The sequence below is a fragment of the Rhinolophus ferrumequinum genome, chromosome 10 (assembly GCF_004115265.2).
Source record: "Rhinolophus ferrumequinum isolate MPI-CBG mRhiFer1 chromosome 10, mRhiFer1_v1.p, whole genome shotgun sequence".
Lineage (NCBI taxonomy): Eukaryota > Metazoa > Chordata > Mammalia > Chiroptera > Rhinolophidae > Rhinolophus > Rhinolophus ferrumequinum.
The window spans coordinates 7105858-7126628 of NC_046293.1; the positions used below are offsets into that span (position 1 = coordinate 7105858).

Here is a 20771-nt window from a genome sequence, read left to right on the forward strand (position 1 = left end):
GAGCATCCTTTCTCCAGACCGCGCAGCTCGCGCCCTCGGGTGGGGGGAGTCGGGCGGGGTCGGCCTTGGGCCCCCACCCCGCTCTGTCCCTCCCACCGCCGCCCCGCCCCTCCGGGTCCCGGTGGGTGAGCCGGGGCGGGTGGCGCGGGGCGCGGCCCTGCACCTGTGCGTTGCCTGGTCGGCTAAGCGGGTGGGGAGACACCTAGGTTCCCAGCCCTCTTGCGACTCGGGCGGATGATGGCTACAGGGACAGGCTGTCCGGCGCTTTGCCCGGAATCTCGTGCGAATCCTCAGGATCCATGTGCAATTCCAAGGTTCCCAGGCCAGGAAGGTTCACCTGGACTTGTTGATGCCTGTGTAGCAACCCGAATGCCTCCAGGTGTAAGATCTCTGGCAGGTTCGAAACTTGACGGTCAAGAACTTTACACTCTTAGAAAGTGTCTGTCAGGACGCTTTGATTACACCCCTACCCTGGCCGGTACATAGGAAGCATGGATACTCTAGGGCTAGGGCTGGACCTTTCTCGAGTCAGGCTCTCAAACCTGCTATTTGCCAGCTGTGTAATCTTGGGCCTCAGTTTCCTCATGAGAAGAATATGGATAATATCTATCACGTGAGGTCGTTGTACGTTGAGAACGACTGGTAGACCAGTTTGTATTTAAGCACCAGCCCAGCTTGGCTTTGTCAGGATTTCTTTCTGTTTTCTCACTATTGTATAGCACCAGTTTGGTGGACAGTTAACTGTTACCAGGCTGTACTTGGCATGAAGTGTGTGTATACAGGAATGTGAAATACATCACTTAAATGTAATAAATGACACCTAGCTTCATGTGTTTTTATGTATTATTAAATCCATAAGATGTCTGAAATGGCCCCAAGTTGCTCGTTTTTGAGATCTTTTCAAGATCTTTTCTACCTGAAGCCAAAGCCTGTAATATAACCTTTACTTTCAATAAGAAGTTAAATTTATACGACTTTAAAGATTTAAAAGACCCCCCCCAAAAAACTCCAAATTTCACTTAATGCAGTTTTACTGTTGAAAAGCAGCCACCTCCCAGGGATGAGGTGGTACAGCCAGCTGGCCCACAGCCCCATGACTGCAGGGTGGGGAACCCTTGGCTGAAAGTTATTAAACTAAGTTTTGCCTAATGTCTTTTGCATTTTTCATAGTGAATCAAAGGGCTTTATAACACTCAGTTTCTTAATGAAACAATGAGAAAGAAACCATTACTGCTTTTTACGAAAACACATGCAAACAAAAACTGACTGTAGTCTAGTTCTAGCATTTGCTTCAGTTCTTTGCAATAACTTTTAAGAAGAGCCCCTGTTTAAAAAGCCTTCCAAAAGTTACATTCATTAGGATGATTTTTTTATTTGTAGTAAAATTGTGAGATGGAAGAGTAATACGTACCCTATAATTCAAAAGTATTTATTGCAGACTTTCCACGACCTCAGCTCACTGCCGAGTGCTATGAGGAAGGGATTCAAAAGATGTATAAAACAGCACTCAGCCCATAAAGGGCAAAACCATAAAGTTTGGTTCACCCAGTAGTAATTACGGGTACTACTTAAGTAATGACTTTATTCACTAATTCATTGATTTATTCAACAAACTTTTGTTCCATGCCTGTAGTGTGCCAGGTGTTTTTCTACAAGTTATGAAGGTTATGAAGGTAAGTGAGATGTGGTCCCTGCTCATGAGGAGCTCACAGTCTAGTGGGAGAAGCAGAAAGCGACAGATAATCGTAACACACTGAAATAAACTCTTAAGTACAAGCCCAGAACTGTATGGAAGACTCTTCCTTTGGAACTTTTCCTTTGGACTGCAAAGAGAAGATGGTGTTTGAGAGAGGGAGATCATTCCAAACAGAAGTAACTGGGTTTAGAAAGATTTCCTGACACATCTTCTGACTGCAGATGTAAATCCTAGGGAAGAAGGAGGAAACTGGCATTCCTTGATGCCCACTATGTAACAGGCATTAAGTTAGGCTTTTAATGTATTACTTAATCCTCACAATAACCCTGTGAGGGAGAGTTTATCTCTACTTCAGGATAGGGAAACTGAAATTCAGGATAGTTTAATTTGTCTAAGGTTAGTGACAGAGCCAGGACTTGAATCTCTGATTTACAAGGGCAGTATGCTCTTTTCCTTGAACACTCCGCTTTGTAGAAGTAAATATAAATGAGATCAGAAAATTCCACCTACATATATCATACTACATCTGTTACACATTACCTTCTGTGAAATAAATGTTCATACTTGTTGATTTAGAGTTGCTAAACTTGTGTAATAAATAAAGGCTATCTTTATTAAATGGTATTTATTTTATGCTTATAAATGTGGTGGCATTTGCTAAAAAGTGTGGCCCATGGAAACACTCAGTAAAAATGAAAGACTTGATATATACAGATTCTATACGGAGCCTTTTACAAAGTTGTTTTAAAAAGGTATAAACTTTTCTTGAGACCGCAGCTTAAATAGTCAAGTATACAAAGAAAAAGATATCAGACATACGACCAGTTAAATAGACAATGAAGGGGTAAATAGTTTTGAATAATTAATTTTTACAAAGAGGAAATTAGAATTTTGAAGTCGTATTAACAAAGATTATTGTATTATGTTTGCAGAGACCATGATGGCAAGAGCACATACGAGACTAAGCTCCATAAGCTCAAGGGTATTTGTTTTATTCTCAGCTTCAGGGGCAATTCTTGGGACATAGTAGGTGCTCAGTAATATTCATTAAATAAAAGATGAACATGAACAAATATATATTTACAATGAGTAGTGTGTTTATGGGTATAAATGCTAGAATTGATAGCTAGATTTGATTGACATAATATGGAACATTTTCATCTGAGAATAAACGTCGTATAGGTTATATATCAGAAGGTCTTTGAATGAGAAAAGGGAAGAAGACATTGATAGATTACAGATGAAGTGGTTTAGGTATGAGGAGTAGTTTGTAAATGGATACATTTTGGACGAAAAGGAATATTGAATAAAGGGAATGGCCCACTCACAATTCAACAAATATAGGCACTGTTTATTTCTAAGGCCTTACTGGAGTTTTGAGAATCAAGGAAACAAGGTCTGCTCTCAACGAGCTTCCAGTTTCAGAGAGTAGATGTGTTTGTTAGCTGTCTATTGTGCAACAAATTATCCCAAAAGTTAATGTTTAAGACAACAATAAACATTCTCTCACAGTTTCTGTGAGTCAGAAATTTGGGAGCAGCTTGGCTGAGTGGTTCAGTCTCAGGGTCTTTCTAGAGGTTGCAGTAATATGTCATCTCGGATGTGGTCATCTGAAGGCTTGGCTGAGGCTGGCAGATCCTCTTCCAAGATGGCAACTCATGGCTGGTAAATTGGTGCAGACTGTTGGTTGGAAGGCTTAGTTCTTCTCCATGTGGGCCTCTCCATAGAGCTACTTAAATGCCCTCATGGCTGGCTTCCCCCAGGGCAAATAATCCAAGAGACCAAGTTGCACTGTCTTTTATGACTTAGCTTCAGATGTCACATACCATCATTCCTCCACTATGCTATTGGTCACACATTGTGGGAAGGGATTACACAGGAATGTCGATACCAGGAGGTGAGAATCATTAGGATTCATCTTGGAGGCTGGCTACCACAGTGGGTAGCATAGAAAAATAAGTGTTGAAAGACGGTACAAAGTGCTGGCAGAGGGGAGGGAAGGATTCAGAACGTGAAGGTTACCGTTGGGGAGATGAGGGAATTGGGAAAGATTTAATTCCGTTAACAGAGAGTCACAAACATTTATTGTGTTTATAGTGTGCTTCCACATAGTAGACCAATATGTGGAACTGAACACTGTATTAGGACCATCTAAAATGTTTGAAGTATTCTAAGGCCAGCATTTACACTAAGGACAAATATTTGATCTCTGTGTGTAAGGTGAGGGTGGAGTAATTTTTCTGATATTGAAGAGAACAGTAATTTATCAGAGTGGTAGACAAGCATTTATAGAGTGTAAGTAGTTAAGAGCATAAGTACTCGAGCCAGACTTCCTGGGTTTGAATCCTGGCCCTACCACTTCCTACCTAGTGGTGTGACCTTGGGTTTGTGAATATGATACTCTTGCTACTTTTTCTTAGTGATTCACTAATTGTAAAATGGGGATAACAATGCTGCCTGCATTCTATTGCTGCTGTGAGTATCAAATAAGTTAAAAATATGCCAGGTGCTTGGAACAGCTTTACATGAATCATCGTCATCATCGTCATCATCGTCATCAATTTTTGGCAGTAGCATAGGACATGGGTGAATGAGGTTGGAGTCAGAGACGAATGGGTATAGAATGATGTGGGTATTCAGAAAGAGGCATTTAAGTGTCGATTGCTGCTTCAGTATTGGTTTTTCCAGTTCAAGTACCTATGTCTAGATAATTTTTATTTCACGAACTAGAGCGAATCAGTGATTTTATTTAGCTGAACTCCATAATTAAAAGAAGACTTTAGGAGGTGCACAGTTGCCTGTTCAGGGCATATCATTCCCTCTTCAAATTACTGGGCGCTCTATCTGCAGAATGGGTTTAACCTGAAGCAGTACTTAAAGGTGTGTATACTTCAAAAGAGCTTAGTGGTAGAACTAGGACCTATAGTAAAAATACCTAGAATGAGAACTTTTGTGACTGAGTCACAAAAGAATCCACAGAGATTGTTAAAAATGCTGTGTCACTTCTATGAAGAGGAAAGATCATTGAACTCTGTGTTGCTGCAGGTGTTAAAGCAGAAATGGGGTGATCTGCCAGAGGCTTTGGTGGAGCTAATTGCCTGAGTTGCCTTCAGTTCTGTGGTTCAGTGACTCAAGTGCAATTTTCCTTGTTTAGCTGAACGGAGGCACTGAGAAATGAAATGGTTTGAGGTTCCCCAGCCATCTGATGCCTGAGGCTGGGCCAGGGCTTCACCTGGTATTTATGCCAGCCCACGTAGCAGTGATAGAACAAATTCAGAACCTTTCAGAGACTGAACGTTGTGGAAATTTCTTTTCTTTGGGTTCCGTATTTTTAGCTTTGTGGTATATCTGGTTCATTTGCTTCCCCACTCACTGTGGTTCATGTGCATCTAGAAATCATTGCCTGTATAAATCAGTGCTGGTAATGAATAATTTGGATAGCTCATTTTGAAATTTGGAGTGTATCTTCTGTTTGTTACTGAATTTGAAGACAGGTGGGCATTTGACCTCTAAAATTATGAGAAATATGGGTGACTTTGGTTCTTTTTAAAATGACTTTATTTAAGTATAATTGGTATACAATATCGTATTAGTTATACTAGTTTCAGGTATACGATACAGTGATTTACCTTACAATTGTGTTCACCCACTAATTCTAGTAATCATCTGTCATCGTGCAAACTTACCACAATATTATTGACTATATGTGACTTTGGATTTTTGAAAAATCTTTGTTCTGGTATCAAAACTTAAAATGTAATTGGGTATAATTTGAAAAAAATTCTAAATTCCCTGCTATGAGAGAGTAACTAGTGAGGTGACATGTCAAGTTTAAGGGCATGAGCAGGGCTAGGTACTGACAATTGTCAGGTATGTAACCATAGGCTCACCACTTAATCATCTTGTGATTCAGTTTCCTCATTTGTAAAATGGAGTTAATAGTTCTTACAATATGTGGTTGTATGGATTATGGAGGAATGTAAAGGGAAGTAACTGTGGCATCATCATGGTGCTATCTCGGTAATTGTTATACACCAGCTCTGAAATACGTAGGGGTACCATTTTGCACACGAGGAAAGAGAAACTTGGAAAGATGAACTAATTTTAATTTAGGAAGATTCCACTCAGGATTTGAACCCAGGTCTGTCTCTGAATTAAAAGATGCTGACTCACTACATGAATGTGTATTAAATGCTTAGCTTTGCCTCCAGTAAAGTCTGTTCTTGTTCACTTTCTTTTGCACAGTTGGTGAAAATGTCAGTATAATGAGAATTCTTTATGGTAGTAATCAAGGTGTTGTAGCTCTCAAAACATTCTTTGCAGTATTCCTTGTATGTATTTTGTTGCCATTCCAGAAATGGAAAGTTTTAATAGTGACTTCACATCTTAAATTGCTCAATAAATACTAAATAAGGGCATACTATAATATCCAAATTAAAAAAAGAGTTTTGTCAGTGTTTCAGTATCTGTAAATGGTGTAAGTGATGCCAGAGTCTCTTAATCATGGTGAATTTGTACATATTTTCACTACCACAAAATTTACAGGAACTTGGAAAGTTGTCTTCTCCTCATACTTTAGGACACACCATGTCACATTTTGGTATGAGAGTGGTGTTATCGTGGTTGTGAAACTGGCTCTATTGTTGATTTTATATTTTGTTATATGATGGATATATTTAATCTTTTAAAATTTGCCTTACATCTGTTGTTTCACCTTTTCTTTAAAAGGTAGAGATGGGGAAACAATTTAGGAATGAAAAGTAAGGGCCGTTTTCTTTCTTATTTTTGATGCACCTTCAATGAAAAATCACTTGAACTAAAGCCTCCTTTTAGGAGCCTTTCACTCTTTAATTCTAACATTCCAGATTAATGCCTTGGAGGTCGTGGCATTGGAGGGAAAGATGTGATGGTATTTTAAATTCTGTTTTATAGATTCAGTGGATTATTTCACATTAGCTTGTTGATATCTCTTATGTGTTCAGATTTTTTTTTTTTTTTTTTTTTTTTTGCAGAAGGTTGGGGGAGTGCTGGAATTGGAATAGGGAAAGGATATAATGAGATTACAGACTAGTGATGATTTGATATTAAATACATTTGAAGATTTCCTGTACCCAGTAGTTCATAGATATAGAGTTCATTTGTGTTGTATCTGTCATGAGTCTGTGTATATATTGAGTCAAAACGATTATTTAATCACTTTCTTAAGTTAGTCACTCTGTAGCATGATTGACCAATTTTTTTTCCTTTTTGATTTTTACCTGAAAGCTGATTCTGGAGGTGAGCCTGGCAGAAACAATTTGTATGAAAACTGGATATGATCTGTACAATTTGGACAAGTTATTCATGACATTTTATTTTCAACATGTTCAATAACCTGTTAGGTGCCTAAATAAAACTGAGTTAATTATAGTGTAACCTTTTGTTCTATTTGGAGAGTGTTAAGGGATTTTTGAATACCCTCCAAAATCCACCTTCATCAGATAGCTTAGAAAGCTCTTTCTAGAACAGGGATCCTCTAAACTTTACCTGCATGACGCTCTCTACCTCTTCTGACCACTTCTTTGTTTTGTTTTGAAAAAGCATACCTAGTAGATTTCCCTACTCTTTGGAGATAGCGATGAGTTTTGGAGTTGAATGCACCTGTTTTCGATCCTGGCTCTACGGCTCACTGGCTCTGTGATCTTGGGCTAGGGAGTTAATCTTTCTGAATCTCTGCTTCCTCATAGGATAGTTGTGAGAGGTAAATGAAATTATGTGTGAAGCATTTCGCACATAATAGGCATTCTATGCATGTTCATTTTCATCGCACCCAAAATTTTTCTTTTGTAGCTCTAGCTAAGTTGCAGCTAAGTTATTATATCATTATTATGTAATTCTGTTTTTCTTCTTGTAAGCTCATGAGGCCAGAGACCATGTCTGTGTCTTCACTGCTGTATATTCTTAGTGTCCAGCACAGTAATTGGCAAGGCATGTAATAGATGCTCAATAAATACTTGTTGAGTGAGTGAAAGTGACCCACCCCTCTCTTTACCCTGTCCTTTCTTGCCTTAAAAGGACAGTGTACTGAACTCATACCCTTTGGCCCATTTGAGAATTATTCTGAAAACATATGTGCACCCCTCTGTTCACTGCAGCACTATTTACAATAGCCAAGATACGGAAGCAACCCAAGTGCCCCTCAGTAGATGATTGGGTAAAGAAGAGGTGGTACATATAAACAATGGAGTATTACTCAGCCATAACAAAGAATGCAATCTTACCATTTGCAACAACATGGATGGACCTACAGGGTATTATGCTGAGTAAAGTCAGACAGAAAGACAAATACCATATAATCTCATATGTGTAATCTAAAGAACAAAATAAATGAACAAACAAAATAGAAACAGACTCAGACACAAAGAACATTTTGGTGGTTGCCAGATGGAGGAGGGGTTGGGAGGATGGGTGAAAAGGGGGAATGGAGTAAGAAGTACAAATTGGTAGTTACAAAACAGTCATGGGATGTAAAGTATAGAATAGGGAATATAGTCCATAGGATTGTAATAACTGTATGGTGTCAGGTGGGTACTATCGTGTTTCCCTGAAAATAAGACCAGCTCTTATATAAGGTTTGCTTCAAAAGATGCATTAGGGCTTATGTTCAGGGGATGTTATCCTGAAAAATCACGCTAGGGCTTATTTTCCGGTTAGGTCTTATTTTTGGGGAAACACGGTAGATTTATCTGGGTGATCACTTCATAAGTTATATAAATGCCTAATCATTATGTTGTACACTTGAAACTAATATAATATTGTATGTCAACTGTAATTGAAAAAAATAAAATGATTGGAGCTATGTGTAGGGGAGGGCAATGAATAGATGAATAACAATCAGAAAGAGCAGAGAATATTCAAAGTAAATTATAATACTAGAAAATTATAGTACTCTGGACTTTCTAACCCTATCTGAACTGGTGTCCAGCCCCAAATTCTACCAACACAGTTTTCAGTGAGGCCACTACCAGCTTCATGTTGCTGAGCCAATAGGTTGTCCCTAGCTTAGTAAGATGGTAACTCTTCTAGGTATTTAGCAAGAACCTTGGAATCATCTTCTCTTTCTTTCCACTTCATATCCAGTCCATCAGCAAATCCTGTTCGCTATGTCTTCTAAATATATCCATATCTGATCATGTCTCTCAACCTCCGCAACAATCAGCCTTGTTTAAGTCTGTATTAGTTTAGTTTTCTGTAGCTGCTGTAACAAATGACCACAAACTTGGTGGTTTAAAACAGCCCGTGTATATTCCCTTACAGTTCTGAAGGCTAGGTATCTGAAATCACTTTCACTGGGCCAAAACCAAGGTGTCGGCAGTCCTTCTGAAGGCTTGGGGGCGAGTCTGCTCCTTGCATCTTCCGGCGTCTGGTGGCTGCTGGCAGCTTGGCAGTGTCACTCCAGTTCCCCAGGCCAGCATCTTCCAATCTTGGCACGTCTCCTGCTCGTTCTGTGTTTGTCAGATCTCTCTGCCTCCTGTTTATGAAGACTTGTGATGGCAGTTCGGGCTCACCAAGATAATCTCCTCATCTCAAAATCTTTAATAACACCTGCAGAGAGAGAGAGAGAGAGAAAGAGAGTGACCCCACACAAATGAGATCATCCAGTTTTTGTCTTTCTCTGTGTGATTTATTTCACTTAGCATAATGCCCTCAAAATCCATCCATGTTGTTGCAGATGGCAAGAGTTCATTTTTTATATGGCTGAATAATATTCCAGAATATGTGTGTGTGTGTGTACACGCATGCACACACACAAACATATTATACATATATATGTATGTATACACATATAACATTTTCTTTATCCACATATCCAATAGTAGACACTTAGGTTGTTTCTATGTCTGGGTATTGTAAATAATGCTGCAGTGAACAGGGAGGGGGGACATATATATTTTTTTGAATTAGTGTTTTTTTGTTCTTTTTGGATAAATACCTAGTTTTTATTGCTGATCATATGCTTATCATATGCTAGTTCTATTTTGAATTTTTTGAGGAACCTCCATACTGTTTTCCATAGTGGCTGCACCAGTTTACATTCGCACCAGCGATGCTAAGTTCCCTTTTCTCCACATCCTCACAACTTATTCTTTTTTTTTTTTTAAAGGATTTTGACTGAGCTTTTTTTTTTTTTTTTAAGATTTTATTGGGGAAGGGGAACAGGACTTTATTGGGGAACAGTGTAGTCCAGACCTTTTTTCCAAGTCAAATTGTTGTCCTTTCAATCTTAGTTGTGGAGGGCGCAGCTCAGCTCCAGGTCCAGTTGCCGTTTTCTAGTTGCAGGGGGCGCAGCCCACCATCCCTTGCAGGAGTCGAATCGGCAACCTTATGGTTGAGAGGACGTGCTCCAAACAACTGAGCCATCTGGGAGCTCAGCGGCAGCTCAGCTCAAGGTGCCGTGTTCAATCTTAATTGCAGGGAGCACTGCCCACCATCCCTTGCGGGACTCGAGGAATTGAACCAGCAACCTTGTGGTTGAGAGCCCACTGACCCATGTGGGAATCAAACCGACAGCCTTCGGAGTTAGGAGCACGGAGCTCTAACCGCCTGAGCCACAGGGCTGGCCCCACTTATTATTTCTTGTCCTTTGATAATAACCATTTTAACAGGTGTGAAGTGATACCTCATTGTGGTTTTGATTTGCATTTCTGTGATTAATGATACTGAGCATCTTTTCATGTGCCTGTTGGCCATCTGTAGGTCTTTTCTGGAAAAATGTTTATTTAGAGTCTCTGCCCATTTTTAAATCAGATTTTTTTTTGCTATTGAGTTGTATGAATTCTTTATATATTTTGGATATTAACCCTTTATCAGATACATGATTTGAGAATATGAAAAAATATGAGAAATATTTTCTCCAATTCATTAGGTTGCCTTTTCATTCTGTTGATGGTTTCCTTTCCTGTGACAAAGCTTTTTAGTTTGATATAGTCCCATTTGTTTATTTTTACTTTTGTTGTCGTTGCTTTTGGTGTATATCTTTACTTTCCTTGAAGGGTAGCATGTTTTTGCAGGTGAGTAGTTTTTTTAAGACTTTATTGGGGAGGGGGAACAGTGTATATTTTCAGGACTTTATTGGGGAACAGTGTGTTTTTTCCCAGGACCCATCAGCTCCAAGTCAAGTTGTTTTCCTTCAATCTTAGTTGTGGAGGGTGCAGCTCAGCTTCAAGTCCAGTAGCCATTTTCAATCTAGTTGCAGCAGGCACAGCCCACCATCCCTTGTGGGAATTGAGCTGGAAACCTTGTTGTTAAGAGCTTGCGCTCTAAACAACTGAGCCATCCAGCCGACCCTGTCTTGGAGATTCTTGTCAGGAGACAAGAGGGTCCTCCATGGATCTTTCCTGGAAAATCTCATGTTTGTTCCTAGCTTCTGTTTAGATGGTTGGTCCAGGGGGATCCTTTAGTTATATGTGTAATTTCTTCACTAATAAAAGGTTGTCCAGCCACACTGTTGGCTTTCTCGCCACAGCAGTGCTTTCTTAATAATGCATCTCCTTATTTTCGTGTGTGTGTGTGTGTGTGTATGTGTGTATATCTATATCTTATATCTATTTTGGGGGGTGACCTACATAAGCTGAGACTTTCCCAAATCATCAAAACCTGGTGTCTTTTAACATTTTGCACATCAGTTTATCTTTCCTCTTGCATTTTATTGTAAGCAGCAAGAAGAAACCAGGCCATACCTTCAACATATTTCTTGGAAAGTGCCTTAGCTAAATATCCAAGTTCATCACTAATAAATTCTGCTTTTCACACAACTGTAGGATACAATTCAGCTAAGTTTTTTTGCCACTATATAAAAAATATTGTCTTTCCTCCAGTTTCCAGTAATGCTCCTCATTTCCTTCTTGAGTCCTCACCAGAAGTACCTTTAGTGTTCATATTTTCACCAGCATTCTGTTTATGATGACATGTATTCTGAAAAACCAGAATAGGCTTTTTCTACTGTGCTCTCATTTTTTTCTGAGACGTTTCTTAAAATTCTTCAGCCTTTACCCATTATCCAGTCTCAAAGCCACTTCCATGTTTATGTTACAGCAACACCCCACTTCCAGATACCAAGATCTGTATCAGTCAGGGTTCAACCTGAGAAACAGAACCAGCAGGAGTTATATATTAAGGGATTCATTCCTTCCATGATTGTGGGGGCTGGCTAGGCCACTACGACATCCATAGGCTAGGCTGCCATGAAGAAGGACAGATTGGAACTCTCAGCAAGAAATGACGTTGCTATTCACAGGTGGAATTTCTTCTGGAAACCTCAGTTCTGCTGTATGTTTTTTAATTGATTGAATCAGGCTCACCTAGATCATCCAGGATAATCTCCTTTACTTAAAGTCAACTGATTATGAATGTTAATCACATCTACAGAATACCTTCACAGCAACATTTAGCTTAGTGTTTGAATAACTGGGGACGGTAGCCTAACCAAGCTGAAATGTAGCTGACCGTCACACTGTCTTTATTATCTCTTGCCTGCGTTATTGCTATAGCTTCCTGTGAACTACAGTAGAACCTGGGTTTTTGAACGTCTACGTTGACGAACATTTCGGTTTATGAACGCTGTAAACCCGGAAGTAAATGCTTCGGTTTTTGAACACGCCTCAAGTGGAACATGCCACGCGGCTTCTGCCGAGTGCAGCATCCTGAGGCCTCGCTGTCGGCTGTTTTCGAATGTTTCAGAACTCGAACAGTCTTCCCGAACGGATTACGTTCGAAAACCGAGGTTCCTCTGTACACTCCTTGCTTCTACCCTTGATTTGTTAGGGTCTGCTCTGCACATAAATTATAGATCTTACGATCTGCTTTTCAGAGTTAATTTCATGATCTACCGCTTTCCGCCTTACTTGCTCTGCTGCAATCCCACTGGATTCCTTACTGTTCCTGGGTCATACCAGGTCTTTATGCTTGTTTCCTCTGCCTGAAAAACTCTTTCCCTGGATCTTCACATGATTTACTTCCTCACTGTTTTTAGATCTTTGCTCAGATGTCTTCCTATTAGAGAGGCCGTCATATATAAAAAAGCTACCTTACTCCTCAATCCTAGGCATTGCCTATTTCCCTGGTCCTGCTTCACTTTCCGCAGGACTTACCACCCCTTGACATATATATGTCTCCTCCCATTAGATGATAATCTCTACAAGGGCAGGGACTTTGTTTTGTTTATTGCTGTATCCTCAGCCCCAACAGTACTTGGCATGTAGTTGGTGCTTAATAAATATTTTGAATGGATTAATGAATGAAGGAATGGACATTTTCATTCTTCTTCTCAAATGGTATTTAACATAGTTGATCACTTTCTTTCTTGAGCCATTTTTTATTCTTCGTATGACACTAGCCGCCTAATTTTCATCCAAATACCTTGTTCATTCCCGCAATCTCTCCTGCCATTCTGTATTAGAAATAAATTTAATGGAGATACATAAGACTTTTACACTGAAAGTCAGAAAACATTGCTGAAAGAAGTTAAAAAAGACCTAAATAATCATAGTATACCATGTTCATGGTTTGAAAGACCCAATAATGTTAAGCTGTCCAATCTTCCCAAAATAATCTAAAGATTCAGTGTGTTCACAGTCAAAATCCCAGCAGATTTTTTAGTAGAAATTGACATGCTGAATCTGAAATTTACATGGAAATGGAAAGGACCTAAAATAGCCAAAAGAGTTTAGAAGCAGAAGAACAAACTTGGAGGAATTAAATTACGTGATTTCAAAACATTATAAAACTAGAGTAACCAAGACTGGGTGGTATTGGTGTAAAAGACATACGGATCATTGGAACACAATAGAGAGCACTGAATTAGACACATTTATGGCCAATTGATTTGTCAACAAAGGCTCAAATGTAATTCAGTAGGGGAAAGGATAGTCTTTTCTACAAATGTTACTGGAACAATTACATATTTGTATGTAAAGAAATTAATTTCAATCCTTATCTCACATTAAAATTAATTCAAAGTGTCTTATAGACCTAAACATACAAACTAAACCCATAAAATTTACAGAAGAGATTGTAAGAGAGAATCTTTGCGACCTTGGGGGTAGCCAAAGATTTTTTTTAGGACACAAAAAACACTAACCCTAGAAGAACAAAATTGATAACTTGGATCTTAACAAAAAAGTAAAATTTTCTGTTCTTCAAAAGACACTAAGAAAATGAAAAGGTGAGCTATAGACTGGGAAGAAATCTTTACACACACACACACACACACACACACACACACACATATCCAGATATATGGACTTATGTCCAGAATTGTAAAAAAACGTTAAAGCTCAGTAATATGACAAATGGCCCAGTTAAAAATGAGCAAAAGATTTGAATAGACATTTCACAGAAGAAAATATATTTGAAAAAAGCATATGAAAGGATAGTCAACATTATCATTCACCAGGGAAATACAAATTAAAACCACAAGATACCACTTCACACCCACTAGAATAGCTAAAATTTAAAAAAATGGATAATTCCAAGTATTGGTGAGGATGTGAAACAACTGGAATTCATGTATGTTTGAATTCATACATGGCGGGAGTGTGCAATGGTACAACCACTTTGGAAAACAGTTGGTCAGTTTCTTATAAAGTTAAGAACATGCTTATGCAACCCAACAATCCTGCTCTTTGGTGTTTGTTACTAAGAGAAATGAAAGTATATACTCACAAAAAGTCCACATGAATGTTCATAGCAGCTTTATTCATAATAGTAAAAAAAATTGTAAACAACCCAATGCCATCAATAGATAAAATCTTGTGGATAAACAATGAATTATTGATACGTTACAGCAATGTGAATAAATCTCAAAAACATGGTGAGTGGAAGAGTGAGATGCAAAAGACCTTACTGTGTGGTTTCATTTATTTGAAGTTCTAGAACAGATGAACTGTAGTATTAATAATAGAAATCAGATCAGTGAGTGGGGCTGGAGTGGGGAGTGGAGATTGACTGTACCAGGACTTTAGGGGTGACGGGAATTTGTTTTTCCTTGGGAGTGTTACTACACAAGAATGTACCTTTGTCAGAACTTATTGAAAGTGTACATTTAAAATACATGCATTTTATTGTAGGTAAATTATATCTCACAGTTGATTAAAAAGTATTGTATGGATCAACACTGGACTAAACAAAAGATGTTTGCCTGCCAACTTTGGTTGAGGTCAGTTTGTGACAGCTGATCTATACCCCACACACGTGCATACTACAGGAGTGCCTGGCCCATAATAGTTCTTCAAATTTCTGTTGAATGAGTAAGTGGATAATAATGTGCCTTCTTGCAGCTCCATTGCAAGAAAAATACCCCATGCTTCATCCTCCTGCAGTTTTCTAACTCCAGTCATTTTTGGAATTCATTTGTTTGGTTTCTCCTGACAGTAGTACCTCGAGTACAAATTGGGTCATTCACTCTTTCAAATAGTTACTCAGTATCTACAATGTGTAAAACTCTGTCTAAATAAAGTACCTGCTAACTGTGAGGAATCACACCAGCAGCAGTTGATTATATATGAAATTTACATTTGACTTATAAAAGCAAAGGCTGGGTAAGCTCTTCTTGCTTAGAATCTATTTCAGCTACCATTTCTTTGTCTTGTGCATTTGCATTCTGCTATCTGGGATAATAGCATAGGCTTAATAACAGACTCTACATGATAACCTCTCAGATGAGAGAAAGCAAACAGTTCAGAATATCATTCTGGTATAGCTATAGACATGGCAGATTTCTTCCTTTCCAATCATTCTACTGGACTGACTTAATTTGGTTTCTAGAAGCAAATTTCTTCTTGGTCTTGTAGTTAATCTATAGCTGTATGCTGTCCTCATCAAACAGAGTAATGGATACTTTTATAAATCACCAAGCAGAATTGTTACATGATTTTTAAACCAGAACTTTAGTGAAAAAGCCCTGATTATCATTCTGTACTGATAATTGTTAATTTCCTGACTTTGATCAGGCTTCCATGAATTCTCCGAACAGCCAGCCTTCTTCTCATTTTCCACACTGTCCTTGCCCATTTTAAAGTTAGCCTGAGGCTTAATTCCTTTACAGAACCACTCTCCTTGATTAATACAGCCTCAAACTTGTTTTCAAGCTCTCTCCTCTTCCTATAGTGCTGTTTTCTTTACTTAACATTTCTTTTTTTCCACCAAGACCTTCTTTTTAACATCATAGTTCATTGGGGGGTAGTAGGTACACTTAATTGGTATTTTCTCTCCATGTATCTAATGTAAGACCTGTACCAAGTGGGTATAGTAAGTAAAACAAAGAAGATGGATGGTACATTCTAGCGTGAAGGTGAATAACATGCAATTCAGAGTCTATAATGGATGAAAGTACAGTACTTTAGAGAACTCTGGACCTCGGCCTTTTCTCCTCCACTTTTTCTTGGCACACGCCCCTGAAAAGGAAGCCAGGGAGATTAAGAGCTGCTTCTATCTGATAATGGCCCAGAAATTTAAGAGGAGGCAGTTCCCACAGCAGCAATCTGAGTCTAGTAAGAGCTTAATGAAGTGCCTTTACCTGTACAGTAGTCAGAGTTTGTCTCTTTGCTGAGATATCAGGTGCGCTGATAGAGAAATTTAACAGGAATACGGGAATGAGGAAAAAAGAAATGGGCATTGATCTGTTACCCTTGTTGACAGGTTTCTCCAATTAGAACTGTTTTTACTCAACGCCCACGCTGGAATTAATATGCTAAAGAGTTTATTTAGTTTATCTGCCTTTCAGAATATACTTTTTCAAATACTTGTTATCTTTGAAGTGTTCAGAATCTTGTTTAGTCATTTTCACTAAGATTAAATTTATAGTATGTACTTTCATTTTACATTCCTCTCAACAGTGCATAAGGGTTTCAGTTTCTCCACATTCTTACCAGTGCTTATTTTCTGGTTTCTTTTCTTTCTTCCTTTTTTTTTTTTTTGATTGTAGCCATCCTAATGGGTGTGACACCTCAGTGGTTTACATTTCTAGTGTTTTCATGTAAGATCGGTAGCATGATGTTGCCTCTGTAGTTATCACATTACTTTTTTTTTTCCTCACAACACATACCAGTCATACCTGAAGTGCTTATTTTTTTACTTGTTACCATAATCTCTACAAGGGCAGGGACCTTGTCCATCTCCATCACTAGTATCCCTAGGGCTGAGACAGTACCTGACTTGCTTAGCAAGTATTTGGTGGATGAATGAAGAGTGGAAAGTAGAGAGGAATAGAGTAGTGGTTGAAACCAAGGACTTTGGCATCAGGCCGACTTGGTTTTGAATTCTGGTTTCCTTATTTATAAAATGGGTTATTTATAAAATGCCTTCCTCATAGGATTGGGTGAGATTAAATGAGGTCACAAATATGTAAAATCCTTGGTACAGCACCTGGCACATTGTAATTAACTGATAAGTAGCAGCTATTATTATTAGAGAGACGTCAGCTGGCCAATTGAGGCATCAGTAGGCTTGGGGCTTAAAAAACGTTATTCTGGCACTAATAAGCTATTTAATATTGAAAAAGTTGTCTCATCTCTTTGAGGTTTTTCCTCTGTAAAATCAGACCATTAAGTTAGATAACTCCTGAGGGTCCACCTATGATTTTCATTTGATCCTTGCAGTCGTTACTATATTCACTCCAGCAATCATTACCACTTCACACTATCTCAGCTAAACCCAGTAGGAGACCATTGTTTCCAGAGTTTGAATCTCAGAGGCATCTAAATAATTGATTTAAAAATAATTTTTTAAAGGAAAGGTCATTCCATTTCAAAAGTTACACCATTGAAATAGTTGAAGATAATTTGCCCCAGTATGAAGTGTTAATGATTTAACATGCAAGGCTGTGTATGACCATTAAGTGATAATAGAAATGGAGGAATGCAGATTGTAACGTAGGTTGCAGTGATGATACTTTGGTGATTTTGCTGACTTGTGTTGTACTCGCTTGTTGGGGAGACGTGCTTTAAAGATACCTTCCTGTCCACTTGATATGCTTCTGATTGATGGAGGAAATAACATAATCCTTAAGAGAAGACTTCTGATTTCTGAGATGTGGCTGGTTGTGTCCCTGTTGTTGTTAGCAAATGTGGGATCAGATATGGAAACTCAGTCTGGCAGCATTTGAGAGAAAGAACATTTTTCATCAATGTGTCCAGCTACGTAAGATAACGTAACTCTATCCAGCACAGTTATTTGTTTTTGTACAAATAACTTGGAGCAGAGTGGAAGAAACTAGTTTTATTGAGTATCTGTTTTATATTGGCCACTGTTAGGTGCTTTCATGTATGCTATTTTATTTGATACTATTTTTTGACAGAACAGTTGGTTTTGCATGTACATGTTGCTCAATGTCACCACACTAAATCAGACATTTCTGGATTTGAGAATGGTCCTTGAACGTGACATAGCTTTTGTTAGGGAGCCACAGCTGCTAGCCCCAAGGAAGTATACACTGCTCTCCAGGAGAGGGTCCTTTGGCTTCATTAAGAGCAAATAACCCTGATAGCTTTTGCCACCAAACTCCCTTATCTCTTCAGAGGTGCTTTCTGGTGTCTGTGTCAAGTAGAAATCCTAAACACTTCCCCTCCCAATGAAATACTACAATTGATGATGAGACCTCTAGGTGAAATACACAAGCACACACACATACATGTGTATAAACTCATTTATTTATTAGTGCATTAGTCATTAGTTAGTGGAAGAATTTCTATAATTTTAGATATTTATTTAACATTTGTTTAATGGAAAGAGTATGGGCCATGGAAGCCACTTAATAGTTGTGTGACTTTGAGCTTGTGTCAATTTCTCTTTGTCCTGTGTCCTCATCACTAAAACGATGATGTGTTTACAGGGATGTTGTCAAGATTAAGTGAAATAATGTAGGTAAAGCTCATGAATATTCCACACATGTTCGTACTGTTTCTCATTCCTCCTTCCATTCTGTTTTTCAGATAATTGAGTAAAATCTCCCTGAGCATAATTTTGTTAGTGCCTCTATTAAGATTTCTTAGCCACATGTCCCAGAGGTTAACAGTGGAATTTATTTTTCTTTCCTTATCAATTACAAATGCTATTAGAAATTTAATCTTGTTCCTACTTTGGAATGAGGAAACTTTTTTTTTAAAAGCAGAATTAAATGGGTGTGCTTTAGGTGGCTTTTTGAGATAATTTGGATAGGAAAATTAGAATTGCTTTCATAGTGGAGTTTTCACCTGGAACATAGTTGGCAATGAGAAGAAAGGTTAGGCAATCACATTCCTTATCAGATGTTCAGTAAAGTTTATTGTCTCCTAAAACACTTGAGGAAGTCCCCTACTCCCTTCTTTTCAGTCAAAAAGTAAATTGTGGAATAGGAGATGAGTAAATGAAAATTCATCTGACTTTGGCAATTGGAGAATGAGAAGAATGCTAACCCCCAGGCATGTGGGCTTGTTTCAGCTTCCCAGAGAGCTCCTCAGGGTCATGACCCCATGGGTTGTAAGCGTTCAAAACAAAACAAAAAACTGTAGGTGAAGCCTGGACTAAGAAGGGCAATTTAAAAGATTTTAGATTGGTAATGAAATGCAGAGATGATTTTCACTGGCCAAAATCAACTTGAGTGTTTCGTTTTACTCATTTAAATTTCCTCTAGGTAAAAATATTTTCTTTCAATTCATTCTCTCCAGATTAGCAGGAATGATCTTAAAAACAAACTGAGTCATGTCACTTCTCTGCTGAAAACCCTCACTTCTAGTGGTTTCCCATTATACTTAAAACCCAGATTTCTTCCCATGACCTACTTATAAGCATGCTTTATCTATGCCCATCTCACCTGGTCTGGAATCCCTTTCCCCTGCGTCAGTCAGTTCCATTATCATCCCTTGGTCTTCATTTCATCTCTTCATATCACCATATCCAAAAAGTAGATACTTTCTGCCCACAAAGTCCCTTTTATGTTTTCTTTATAACTTGGAGAAGTTTTTAATTAGTTTTCTGTTTGATGGCTTTCTTACTTATTTGCTTTTATCTTCCTAGGGTCCAAGATTATAAACTCTACGAAGGCAGAGACCATATTTATCCTTTTTGTCTAGCACATGCTGGCACATGTAGTTAATGTTTGTTGGATGAATGAGTTTGATAATTTCAGCTTTTTTTTTTTTTTAAACTTTTAAAAATTTTATTTAAGTGTGTTTTTCCAGGACCCATCAGCTCCAAGTCAAGTAGTTGTTTCAATCTAGTTGTGGAGGGTGCAGCTCACAGTGACCCATGTGGGGATCGAACCGGCAGCCTTGTTGTTAAGAGCATCGCGCTCTAACCAACTGAGCTAACCAGCTGCCCCAATTTTAGCTGTATAGAGAAATGCATACTTTTTTTCATGAAGGAACAGACATGTACTTGCTGATCTGACAGTCTATAAGATGACAAAGGTCAACATGGGCAAAAACGAAACGATTCGTTTCTTTGGGTTGAATCTTTCGGCATTGACTGAGCTGGTGCCTGGGAAGCTTTTCCTTATGGGCGCGAGTTGCATTAGATGTCCCTCTTGTTTGATCTATGACACTGTGTGCTTGCCTCTTTCATAAGATAGACTCCCTACTCAGTTATTTGAGAGAGAGAATTTAGTTTATCGTTATGTCCTCAGTGCTCAGGTTGGTGCCTGGCGCGTGGTAGTTGTGTTTAGTGAGAAATAAGTGTTAGATTCGAAGTATATCTTAAGAAATGAACAATTTTTACTCTGATAGATTATGGAGCTCATTGGTTCCCAAGAATCACTTTGTTCTTTATTTGTCAAGTTCACCAAATCATGACATAAGTTAAAACAAAGCAAAACAAGTCTTTATTATGGACTATTTCAAGCACATTTAAGATAAAGAAAATAGTAAAATAAATAAATTAAATAATAAAATAAATAATAAAATGAACCACCACCATGGACCTATCACCTAGTTGCAGTAATTATCAGTACATAACCAATCTTGTTTAGCCTTGCTACCCTCTTCCTCTCAAAAATTTAAAACAAATCCCATACATTTATATCATTTCATCTGTAAATACTTCAGAAAGGTATAATCAATTTAAG

At 38.4% G+C, this 20771-nt stretch overlaps 1 protein-coding gene across 1 annotated transcript in view; it reads left to right on the plus strand.

Moving 5' to 3' along the window:
- Window positions 1–20771, plus strand: part of MRTFA (myocardin related transcription factor A) — a 176907-nt gene that overhangs the window by 268 nt on the left and 155868 nt on the right. The window lies entirely within an intron of this gene.